Source organism: Macrotis lagotis, chromosome 1 (genome assembly GCF_037893015.1).
Source record: "Macrotis lagotis isolate mMagLag1 chromosome 1, bilby.v1.9.chrom.fasta, whole genome shotgun sequence".
Lineage (NCBI taxonomy): Eukaryota > Metazoa > Chordata > Mammalia > Peramelemorphia > Peramelidae > Macrotis > Macrotis lagotis.
This window is the reverse complement of record NC_133658.1, coordinates 931829010-931841710: the sequence shown is the minus strand read 5'-3', so window position 1 is coordinate 931841710 and position 12701 is coordinate 931829010.

Genomic DNA, 12701 nt, shown 5'->3' with positions numbered 1-12701 from the left:
TCATGAACTTTTCATTTGTCACAGTTGTTTGGTAAGGTGAAAGTGTGTATTAAAGCTTTACCACATTCACCACACTCATAAGCATTCTCTCCAATGAGAATTCTCTGATGTCCAGTAAGATGAATGTGTATATTAAAAGCTCTGGAATGGGGTAGGTACTTATCAGGTCTCTCTCCAGTGTTCATTCTCAGACAGGGGGCAAGATTTTCCAAATTGATTATATTCATAAATTTCTCTCCAGTGTGGATTTTCTGATATCGACAAAATTCATTGGGCATCTTAAAGCCTTTTCATATTGATTATATTCATAAGATTTCTCTCTTGTATGGATTCTCTGATGATGAGTAAGAGTGGAGCCTTCTGTGAAAGTCTTTCCAAATTGATTACATTAAGGTTTCTCTCCAGTGTGGATTCTCTGATGTACAGCAGGATGGCATCTCTGTCTGAAAGTCTTTCTACAGAGATTGCATTCATAAGGTTTCTCTCTTGTGTGGATTCTCTCATGTTGATCAAGATAATCACTGAGTCTGAAAGCCTTTCCACATTGATTACATTTAGGTTTCTCTCCAGTGTGGATTCGCTGATGTGTAACAAGACTATCACTGCATCTGAAAGTCTTTCCACACTGATTACATTCATAAAGTTTGATGACGCTCTGGATTACCTGATGTTGATGAAGGGTGAAGTGGTGTCCAAATGCCTTTGCATTCATAAGGTTTCTCCCCAGTGTGGATTTTCTGGTGTAGATGAAGACCATTACTGTGTCTGAAAGTCTTCCCACATTGATTACATGCATAAGGTTTCTCTCTAGTGTGGATTCTCTGATGTACAGCAAGTTTGGAGCTAGAAATGAAAGTCTTTCCACATTGATTACACTCATAACGTTTCATTCCAGTATGGATTTTCCGATGTTCAGTGAAACTGTAGCTTCTTTGACAAGTCTTTCCATATTGAGTATATTCATCCTGTTTCTCTATAGTGTGGATAAGCTCATGGTTACCAAGATGAGTCCTCTCTTCACCATAATGAGAAAAGTCCTTCCAAGAGGTCATTTTCAGATTTGCACTCATCTCATCACATTTGGTTTCTGCATCTGATGGAAACAAACACATATACACATATATGTATGAGGATATCCTCTTGCTCCTGGTAGAAAGTGACCTGATTAACCTTCAATATCCCCAGTCAAAACAAAAAGTTTAAAATTAAATGAGTAGAATCAATCATTTGATAATACTATAAGCTTACACTTATAAGACAATTCAATGAACAAAATTTTCCACACACAATTGCATCGAATCCTCACCACAAACCTGAGACAAGTGCAGAGCCACCTTGTCATTACATGTTACTCTTCAGGTCACAAGATCTGAATGGACAAAGTACCTGACCGAAATCTCAGCACCAGAGAGTAGAACTCAAACCTAGTGATGGAGGGTGCTCTGTTCACTTCACTGGACAGATGTTCTCCATTTTATTTTCCTTTGCATCAAAAAAAATTTTTTTTTAGGTTTTTGTAGGGCAATAAGGTTAAGTGGCTTGCCCAAGGCCACACAGCTAGGTAATTATTAAATGTCTGAGGCCAGATTTGAACTCAGGTACTCCTAACTCCAGGGCCGCTGCTCTATCCACTGCGCTACCTAGCTGCCCCTGCATCAAGAAAATTTTATTGAGGACAATGTTATTTTCTTATGTTCAGATAATTGCCCAACTGTTCCATATGAATCAGTTTTAATGCTTTATCGCATGATCATTCTTTGTAAATTTTATGATAAACTGAGAAATAACTTTCCTCTTTTTGCTTGTCCTGTCATCATTTTCAATTAGACCTACGTTTCTTATCATTTATTCTCATGCTTAGTTATTACGCCATTGGATCTTTTTGCGGCTTTGGATACTGACAATCACCTACTTTTTCTTGATACTTTTTTCTTTTCTCTAAGTTTCTTAGGTGTTACTTTTTCCTGGGACTCCTCATTTGTTCTTTCCCAGCCATCCCACCCAAACCAGTGCTCCCATAACCTTGCTTTGCTAATACTGTGCAGGACAAAAACCTCACAATCACTCATGGGCAAAACTAGGTGTCATCTACACCTCATTATCACTCCCACACCCCTGCCTCAACATGCAATTTATTGTAAGGTAATTTCACCTTTGTGACCTTTCTCAAATACTTTCCTTGCTTCACCAACATTGCCCCTTTTTTGGTTGGGGGTCCAAATGACCTCATGTTTTAGGTATTACAAGAACTGACTGGTTGGTTTAAAACTCTCAAATCTCTCCCAAGGCCACTCCATCCTCCACCAACTGTAAAATTCATCTTCCTGGAGTTCTTTGCCTGACCATGTCACTACTCCCTACTTAAGACCAAAGATAAAATTCTGGGCTGGGCTCTTTAAGCTCTTCATCTTCTGCTCCCTTATCCCCTTCTAGTCTTCTTTCACCAGGCTCCCCCTCCACATAGCCTAGGATGCAGTGGGGCAGAGGCCACTGTTCTGCACCATGAATGGAACACTCCACCTCCCAACAGTATGGGTTTTCCCTGGCTGGTGCTCCTACCTAGAACTCTCACATGGGCTTTTCTGAAGTACCACAGAATCTGTTCCCTTAAGACTGTTCCAGTCTTCTTTAACCTTAGTGTCTGCCCACCTTGTCTTGATGGGCTGCAGTAGCAGTTGTGTCCATGCTGTCTTTCTCACCAAACTGTGGGATCCCTGACAGCCTTATGCTTTCAGAGGAGCAGCCTTGTACCTCCTTATATCCAGTTGTCACTTAGTAGATTCATATCAACTTAGAAAGAACTCATATTAGAGAGCCTCAACCCTCACTAGGGTTTTAGGAGATGCCCCCAAATTCTGAAGAAAGACTTCTAATAGGACCAATGAAGTATCACTGGAAGAAAAATTGAAGGGGAGTTGGATGGCATAGTAGATAGAGCACCAACCCTGGAGTCAGGAGGACCCGAGTTCAAATCCAACCTGACACTTAATAATTACCTGTGTGACCATGGCAAGTCACAACTCCATTGTCTTGCAAAAAAAAGGAAGAAAACTAAAAGAACCAGGAGAACATTGTACATTTTAACAGAAAAACTGTAGGAAGACCCACTGTGATGAACTCAGCTCTTCTCAGAAGTTCAGAGATCAAATACAATCTTCAAATGCCTGTGATGGAAAATGTAATCCACAATTTGAGAAAAAAAAATATGAAGACTGAATGTTGAGCAAAGCATATTCTCATCACTTTTTTGCAACTTCTTTTATGGTTTTTCTATCTTTATCATGGTTCCCCCCACCCCAGTTCTAATGGAAAATACTATGGAAACATGTTAACATGATTGTACTTGTAAACCGTTATCAGATTGTTCATTGCCATAAGGAGTGGGGTGGAAAGGGAAGGAGGAAGAAAAATGGGGAACTCAGGAGCTTACAAAAGGATGAATGCTGAAAACTATCTTTGTGAGTAATTGAAAAAAAAAATTTTTTAAAGAAGGGAACAGAAGTGGCAGCTAGGTGGCATAGTGGATAAAGCACCGGCCTCGGAGTTCAAATCCGGTCTCAGACACTTAATAATTACCTAGTTGTGTGGCCTTGGGCAAGCCACTTAACCCCATTGCCTTGCAAAAACCTTAAAAAAAAGAAGGGAACAGAAAGTCCAGGGAGTTCAGCCCCTCATTTTACAGATGAGAGTATGAATCTCAGACAGAGATCCTTACCCAGGATCCCACTGCTGAAAAATGTCTGAAAAGAAATAACAAGTCAGGTTTTCCTTCCTCCCAAGTCTCACACTTCTTTACTGACACATCCAGATGCCTCCTGGGATCCAACACCCCCCCCCACACTCCTCACTCACCTGGACATGAGGTCCTTAGACCCTCTTGCTCCAAGTGGGGGAATCAAATTTTCTCTGGGAAGTGGAAATCCTAGGCAGGGGGGGATAATTCAGGGAAGGGGAAATGATGCAAAGTAGGGCCACATTTCCTGCAAATAAACTGAAATCAGAAAATTCTGACTTTGCTTTCCTCCTTCATAGAAGGATGTCCACATTCCATAGATTCCATAGCCTAGAAATTAGAGGCATTTCTAGGAGACAGCAAAGTACTGGGCTGGAGTCAAGAATACTTGGCCTCAAACTCTTACTGATCCATGAATTAGTCACCTAATCTATTTGCCTCAGTTTCCTCAATTATCAAATGGGGAAATAATAGAAACCCAAACTAAAAGGTAGCGGTGAGGATCAAGCAAGATAATAAGCATGAAGAACATTCTTAGCACCAGGTCTGGCTCCCAGGAGATGTTTATAAAGACTTACTCCCTTCCCTTTCTTTCCCTGCATCTCTGCTAGATTTAGGGGGTATATGCAGGAAGAACAAGGACAGCCTTGTGATGCTAGAACTCTGTGATTGGTTTTTTTGGTTGTTGTTGTTGTTTTTTAGGGTTTTGCAAGGCAATGAGGTTAAGTGGCTTGCCCAAGGCCACACGGCTAGGTCATTATCAAGTGTCTGAGGCCGGATTTGAACCCAGGTACTCCTGACCCCAGGGCTAGTGCTCTATCTACTGCGCCACCTAGCCACCCCTAGAACTCTATGATTAACACCAAAAGCAGTGAGTTACACATTCATCCCTAATAATAAAAAAAAAAACAACACTCTAATGACCAATCACTTCCCAAAGAGGAAGGGCAGCCTTGGAAAGGGGTCCCCCTCACTGTCCATCTTCATGGAGAAGCTGCAGGATCAGTGTTTGGAGACTTTGGAGACTTGTGTCTAGCTCCCTATCACATGGCACAAAGGTCTCTGCTAGGAACACTAGGCAGCAGGAGAACCTGGTCTCTTGGATGCAGGAGGCCATCACTTTGGCATTTCTAAGAGGTGATCAATGCCCCAAACCTCCCTCTAGTGAGACAGTTAAGGACACTCCTTTTCATGGCAATGGGGAATGGTCCTTACCCAGGAACACCAAGTTCTGAGCATTCTCCAACATGACATCCTTGTGCAGCTGCTTCTGAGCATCATCCAACAGGTTCCACTCCTCCAGGGTGAAGTCCACAGCCACATCCTTGAATGTCACCACCTCCTGAAACATCAACATGCAGAGGACTTAGAGTTGAGACAGGCTTCAGAATTGATCCAGGTCAATGCTCATCAATGTACAGAAGGAAACTGAAGCAAAGAGAGGGAATTGTCCAAAGGTCTCACCCTTTATAAGAAGCAGCGCCAGCACAGGGAACTATAATCTTGAAAAGTCCAAGGGAATATTGGAAAAAGCTATTTTCAGTTGAAATAAAATTGAGAAATATTCTTCTATGCTAATCTCCTTAGAAGAAGGAAAGTGATGTGTTCTCTCAGAAAGATATGAGGATTTCTGGAGGAAAAATAACTGTCAAAAATGATAGATTAAGGAACTTCCATGAAGAGCTTGTGAGGGGCAGCACAGTGAAAAGAGCCCTGGCCCTGGAGTCAGAAGGACCTGAGTTCTAATTTGACCTTAGAGACTTAATAATTGCCTAGCTGTATGACCTTGGGCAATTCACTTAACCCCATTGCCTTTAATAAAAAAATTTTTTAAAGAGTTTATGAGAAGCTATAGCAAGTGCTGTTTTGTGGGGATAAAACATTTCCTGTGGTCAGTGGAGAAAAAAAATCGTTATTTTCCTCAAAGTGAGAAAGTCTGAACAAGATGAAAACCTGAGGAGGATTCTTTTTTTTTCTTTTTTGGATTTTTGCAAGGAAATGGGGTTGAGGGAATTTGCCCAAGATCACATAGGTAATTATTGTTTCTGAGACCGGATATGAACTCAGGTCCTCTTGACTCCAGGGCCCATACTCTATCTAGCTGCCCCCCAGAGGATTGTTCTTACAAAAATTTATTTATTTTTCTCAACTACAAGTAAAGATAGTTTTCAAAAATGATTTCTTTGTAAGGTTTTGAATTTCACATTTTTCTTCCTCCCTCCCTTCCCTATCCCTCTGATGGACAGAAAGCAATCTAATATAGGTTATACTTCTGTATTTATGTTAAACATATATATCCATATTAATCATGCTGTGAAAGGAAAATCAAATCAAAAAATGAAGAAAAAAAACATGAGAGGGGAAAAAAAGTCATAATACATAAAATAATTTTTAAAAAATTGAAAATAGTAAACTTTGGCCTGAATTTAGACTCCATAGTTCCTTCTCTGGAAGTGCCTGGTATTTTCTATCACAAGTCCTTTAGAACTGACTTTGAAGAAATTCATCATAGTTGATATCACAGTGTTGCTGTTGATAGGGACAGTGTTCTTCTGGTTCTGTTCACGTCATTTGTTCAAGCAATTCTTTCATGAACCTCATCCCTCATGATTTCTTACAAAATAGTACTCCATCACATTCATATATGATAGTTTGTTCAGTTACTCCCAAACTGATGGGCATCCTTACAGTTTCCAAGAAGACCAGCTATGAATATTTTTTACATGTGGCTTTTTTTACCTTTTTTGTTATTTCTTTGGGACCTTGGCCTAGTAGTGGTATTGCTGAATCAAAGGGTTTGCAGTTTTATTGCCCCTTGAGTATAGTTCTCAATTGCTCTCCAAAAGAGTTGGATCAGTTCACAACTCCACCAACAATGCATTAATGCCCTAGTTTTCCCACATTCCATTCAATATGAATCATTTTACTTTTTAGTCACATTAATCACATTACTTATTAGTCACATTTTAGTTTTTAGTTACACTAGTTGAGAAGTAGTACCTCAATTGTTTTAATTTGCATTTCTATAATCAATCAATCAATGATTTAGAGTATTTTTTCAAATAACCATAGAGCTTTAATTTCTTTATCTGAGAACTGCCTCATGTCCTTTGACTATTTATCAGTTCTGGAATGGCTTGTATTCCTATGAATTTGACTCAGTTCTCTATAAATTTTAGAAATGAGTCCTTTATCAGAAAGACTAGCAGTAAAAATTTTTTCCCAACTTACTGTTCATTTTAATATTGGTTGCATTGGTTCTACTTGTGTAAAAACTTTTCTATTTAATATAATCAAAACTATCCATTTTGCATTCTATAATGTTTTCTGCCTCTTTTTTGATCATAAGCTGCTCCCCTTTCTATAGATCTGACAGATAAACTATTCCTTGTTCTCCCAATTGGCTTATGGTGTCACCTTTTATGTCTAAATCCCATATCCGTTTCTACCCTATCTTGGTATAGGATGTGAGATGTTGATCTATGCCTAAGTTTTAATCAGCATGAGTTCTTATCCTTGAAGCTGAAGACTTTGGGTTTGTCAAACAGTAAATTACTATAGGCATTTATGATCATTTCTTTTGTACCTAATCTATTCTTTATTTCTTAGCCAATACCAGAAGGAAACTGAAGCAAAGAGAGGGAACTTTATTTCTTAGCCAATAACAGTTTTGATCATATAATTATCATATAATTTTAGATCTGACATAGCTAGGTCTTCTTCCTTTGCATTTTCTTTTTCACCTTTCCTTCCTCCATATGAAATTAGTCACAATTTTTTCTAGCTTAATAAAGTCATTTTTAAATAATTTTTTTTAGATTTTTGCAAGGCAAACGGGGTTAAGTGGCTTGCCCATGGCCACACAGCTAGGTAATTATTAAGTGTCTGAGACCGGATTTGAACCCAGGTACTCCTGACTCCAGGGCCGGTGCTTTATCCACTACACCACCTAGCCGCCCCTAAAGTCATTTTTAATACTGTGATTTGTATGGCATTAGATAAATAATTTAATTTAGGTAGATTGGTCATTTTTATTGTATTATGAAGAGGTTCTTAAGGGTTCATAATTGCAATCTACATTGAGGTAGCACGAGTCTATTTTCATCAAAGGATGGAAGATATATTGAGGGCTTAAAGAGGCTCTGGGTGTGATGTGACAAAGAATAAACATCTTATGCCTTGACTTTTTCTTGCTTTATTTTGCTAATGGTACATTTTCATTAATTTTTATGTTTATATAGAAATAAGAATAATCACAATGGGGACAGGAAAAGTTCCTTCACTCTTTTTAAAAATAGTGTATGCTCTAGCGTAATGGATAAAGCACCGGCCCTGGAGTCAGGAGTACCTGGGTTCAAATCCGGTCTCAGACACTTAATAATTACCTAGCTGTGTGACCTTGGGCAAGCCACTTAACCCCATTTTCCTTGCAAAAACCTAAAAAAATAGTTTATGCTCTATTTGGAATCAGTATTTTGTCTTTACCTTCCCTTATTTCTATTAATTAACTTCTGAACAGGAAACAGATATAGTAACCCAGTCCCCCTTTTGGAGATATCCAAGACTACAAATTTCTCCTTTATATTAGGGTCTCTTGATTCACTTGTGTTCATTGCATTGTCTTTATGCATAATGTGTTTGTTCAATATAAGATGGAAGTCACTTTCGTTATTGATTAGTAATTGATCCCAAATGGATTATCTAATTCTAAGAGAAATTATTTCAACTCTCTTTCCTCCAATATCATTTATCACCCTGAGGCTAGATTATGATTCCCTACCTCCATTTTAGGAAACCTTTTTTTTTTTTTAGATTTTTGCAAGGCAATGGTGTTAAGTGGCTTGCCCAAGGCCACACAGCTAGGTAATTATTAAGTGTCTGAGGCTGGATTTGAACTCAAGTATTCCTGACTCCAGGGCTGGTGCTCTATCCACTGAGTCACCTAGTTTTCCCCTCTACCTCCATTTTAGAAGCTCAGCTCAGATATCTCTTCATTTCTAACCATGCTTTACTATGTGGGAACCTTCTCTGACTCCCTTCTAGTTAGATACTTTCTCCCCTCCTCCATCTTCTGCCTTTGGGAGGATGTTCTCTTTTACTGCTAGAATACCAGTTTCTTGAGGCTATGGATTAACTAACTATATCTGTCCATGTGTTTGTATCTAGCTCTTAATAAAGATTTTGGTTCAGAGCTGCCATTTTAGCAATTTTTGACAATTGATAATTTCCCCCAATCACTCTTGTTTGGGTACCTCTTATTATACTTTAAAAATGAGACCATTCAAGCTGAGCCCCTTCTGCTTCCAACTGCCTTTTAGACAACCTGAACTACAAGACTAATTCAAGATGACCTACAGTCAATATGTGTAAAAATGAACTCATTTTCTTTCCCCTTCTAGTCTATATTCTGGTCAAGGACCACTCCATCCTTCAGGCCCTCAGGCTCCCAACCAAGAGGACCTATCCCAATTCTCTATCATTCTACTATATTTACTTTCATAATATCTCTAAAATATATCCCATTCTCATCACTGATTTTTTTTGCAAGGCAGTAGTTAAGAGACTTGCCCCCCCCCCCCACAGCTAAGTAAGTATTAAGTGTCTGAGGATGGATTTAAACTCAGGTCCTCCTGACTCCAGGACCAGTGCTCTATCTACTGTGCCACCTAGCTGCCCCTCCACTGATATTTTAGTCTTGATAGTGCAGACCCTCCTCACCTCTCTTGGACTATGGCAATAGCTTGAGGGCATTTGGTCTGATTCAAGACTGTTCTGTTGCTCTGAAGTTCAAACTAAAATTTCCTATAGAAAGTCTTCCCCAACCTCTCTTAATTTTAGTGTCTTCTCTGTTGATTATTTCCTGGTTATCCAATGTATGACTTTCTTTTGTATGTGTGTTTACTTGATAAGCCTCCAGTATTGGTTGGTCCTTGGCCTTTGTTATCTAAGAAGACCAAAATGACAAATGGCAGTGTGTCTGACTGTGATTGATCAGACCAATACAAGCCCAGAATGCTCTACCACAGATCGGGCACAAATAGTCCTGGGGTATCCATTCTAAACTTAGGGATGTCACATTTCCCTTGAGCTGTTTCCATTCTGCCTTCATCATAAGGTGCAGCCCCCTCACTTGATGAGGTCACACCATGCTGGATGGTCCTGGGCCAGTGTCTCCCATTCTGCACAATCAATTCTGAAGTTCTTAAATGAGACCTTCAGGTGTCTCTGTATGGTTTCTTGTGAGCCCTTTGGGAGTGCTTGCCCTGGGTGAGGTCTCCATAGAATAGTTTTTTGGCAAGTATACATTTGACATTCAACAATATGTCCAGCCCATCATAGTTGCATTCTCTGTAGTAATGTTGGAATGCTAGGCCATTTAACTGGAAAAAAAGACCTCAGTGTCTGGTGTCTTCTCCTGCCAGGTGATCTTCAAAGTCTTCCTAAGACAATTTACATGGAAGTGATTCAGTTTCCTGACATGGCACTGGTAGACTGTCCAGGTTTCACAGGCATTAGCAATGAGGTCTGTACAGCGGCTCTGTAAACTTTCAATCTATTGGTCAATCTAACACCTCTTCTCTTCCACACTTTCTTTCAGTCTCCCAAATACTGAACTAGCTCTGACAATGCAAATGTCAGCCCCATTGTCAAGGTGGACCTCCCTGGAAAGGACACTGCCAAGGGAAGTGAGCCTGTTCACATACTCACAACTTCTCCATTGGCTCTAATCGATGGTTCCACATCTGGATGGTGTGGTACTGGCTGATGGAGCACCTGGATGTTCCTGGTGTTCATTGTTAGACCAAAGCTAGCACAAACAGCAGAGAATATTTCCATACTTGTTGCAGCTCAGCTGCTGCACTGAGGCACCATCACCTGGAAACAGAAGATCCTGCACCAACCCCCTCTCATCTTTGATCTTGGTTTGAAGCCTTTACAGGTTGAAGATGTGGGGCAGCTGACTGTGAGACTGTGTTCATCCTCAGCGAAGGTGTGTGATAACATGGCTGAAAACTGTGCTAAAGAGCCTGGAAGCAAGGACACAGCCTTGTTTCACTTCATTCATGACCAGACGGGCTCCAATAATTAGTGAGCTCTTCAGAGGCAGGAACTGTCTTTGCCTCTGTCTGAATCCCTCTAGTTCAGCATAGTGATTGGGACAAAGTAGGCTCTTAATAAGTGTTTACTGATCGATTGATTTAAGCTCCCAACAACCTAGAGAAGAGTGGTTCTGTTGCTCCTCATTCTTGAAGATGAGGAAACTGAGACAGACAAAGGTTCAGGGACTTGGCCCATGTTGGGGCAAGGGAGGCAGCTTTTGAACTCAGGTCTTCTGGACTGTAGGACCAGCTCTCTCTAGGACCCACAGAGAATAGACAGAAGGTGATCAGTCCATGGGGAAAGGCATTGGCTATTTGAGGATCAGAAAAGGTTCCTAGAAAAAGTGATTTTAACATGTCTTGAAGAATTCTTTAGCTTTTGACTCTTATTCTTAACTTGATGAATGTCTTCACAAGCACAAACATTTCCAAAAGCAGAATAGAAAAGGTTTGATTCCGGTGAAATCATGAGTTGTGATCATGTTTGGGTGTCCTGTTAAAAGTATGGGATCATCTCACATATATCCCTCCCAAACCCCTCCTGGATATTTTAAATAAAGTTCAATGACTCTCTTATTTGTCTGTTTGCTTATTTATTTTTGGTGGGGGAAGAATATTCCTTGTTAAAAGAAAGCATGGACTCAGTGAATAGAATTCTAGACCTGGAATCTGGAAGATTTGAGTTCAAATCTGTTTTCAGACACTATGTGTGATGATGGGTAACTTACTTAAGCATTCTTTGTCTCAGTTTCCTCACCTGTGAAATAAGGATAATAGTATTTAATTCAAAGGATTGTTGTAAAGATCCTCAAAAGTGGATTTGGAGAAGAGCTTAAACTCATTCCATTTTATCTCTTCTAAGTCTTGGACATGCCCTGTGGGCCTCTTTGGACAGTTGGTGGTACAGAGGACAGAGAGCAGGCCCTGGGGTCAGAAGGATGAGGGTTCCAGCACCAGCCCCCTAATTGTTATAAATAAATGAAAGAAAACCCTGCTAGAGTGAGAGAAAATTGTAGATTTTATTCATGAATCCTACAGGATAAGGGTACCTCACCTAGCATGAGGCAGGAGGCAGCATTCAAACATCAGTTAATTTGAAGTCTTCAGAAACTCTTTCTCCTCCCTCTTGGATTTTCATAGGCTCTCCGAGATTTTCCTAATCCCATTCCAGAGATGACAAATCCAAGATTAGAAGAAACTAGTCAGCAGCCAGTCAAGAGTGACCTACAGATCTTAATCTAATACAATTGAGTTTGCACAATTAGGTAATTGAATATTATCCCACACAGTCCCCGTAAGGATTGGGGTTCATCAGCATATCATGTGCTGTATGATATGGGGGGGGATCATATTAGGGACATGTTATGGAATTGGTGGACCTCAAATTCTAGCCACAGATACTGCATAGCTGGGAGACCTTGGGCAAGTTATTTCACCCAATTGGCCTCAGTTTCCTCATCTAGCAAATGAGTTGGAGAAAGGAATTGTCAACCACACCATTATCTTTACCAAGAAAACCCCAAAGAGGGTCAAGGACAAGAGTGAAGTAATTGAACAAGAACAACAAAACAGGAGTCTTTGAATACCACCTTTCCCTCTGGGACTCTGAATAATTTCAGAAATTCCCTCTTTCTACCAATCTTCTCTAATTAGGCAAACAGCAGGAGCTTAATAAATGCTGTTTAAATAACAGACTCATAAAGAAGATGCTGATTTATCTTTGTGATGGTTATGGTTCTGCTAAAGGTCTTGGAACCCTTTAAGCCCACTCTTTGTTTTTTTTTTTAATTTACTTGTTCTGTACCTTTTCTTGTCCAAGGGTCTTGTATTTTGGGGTTTACTGAATGTTAACCAAAAATCCTTGCATG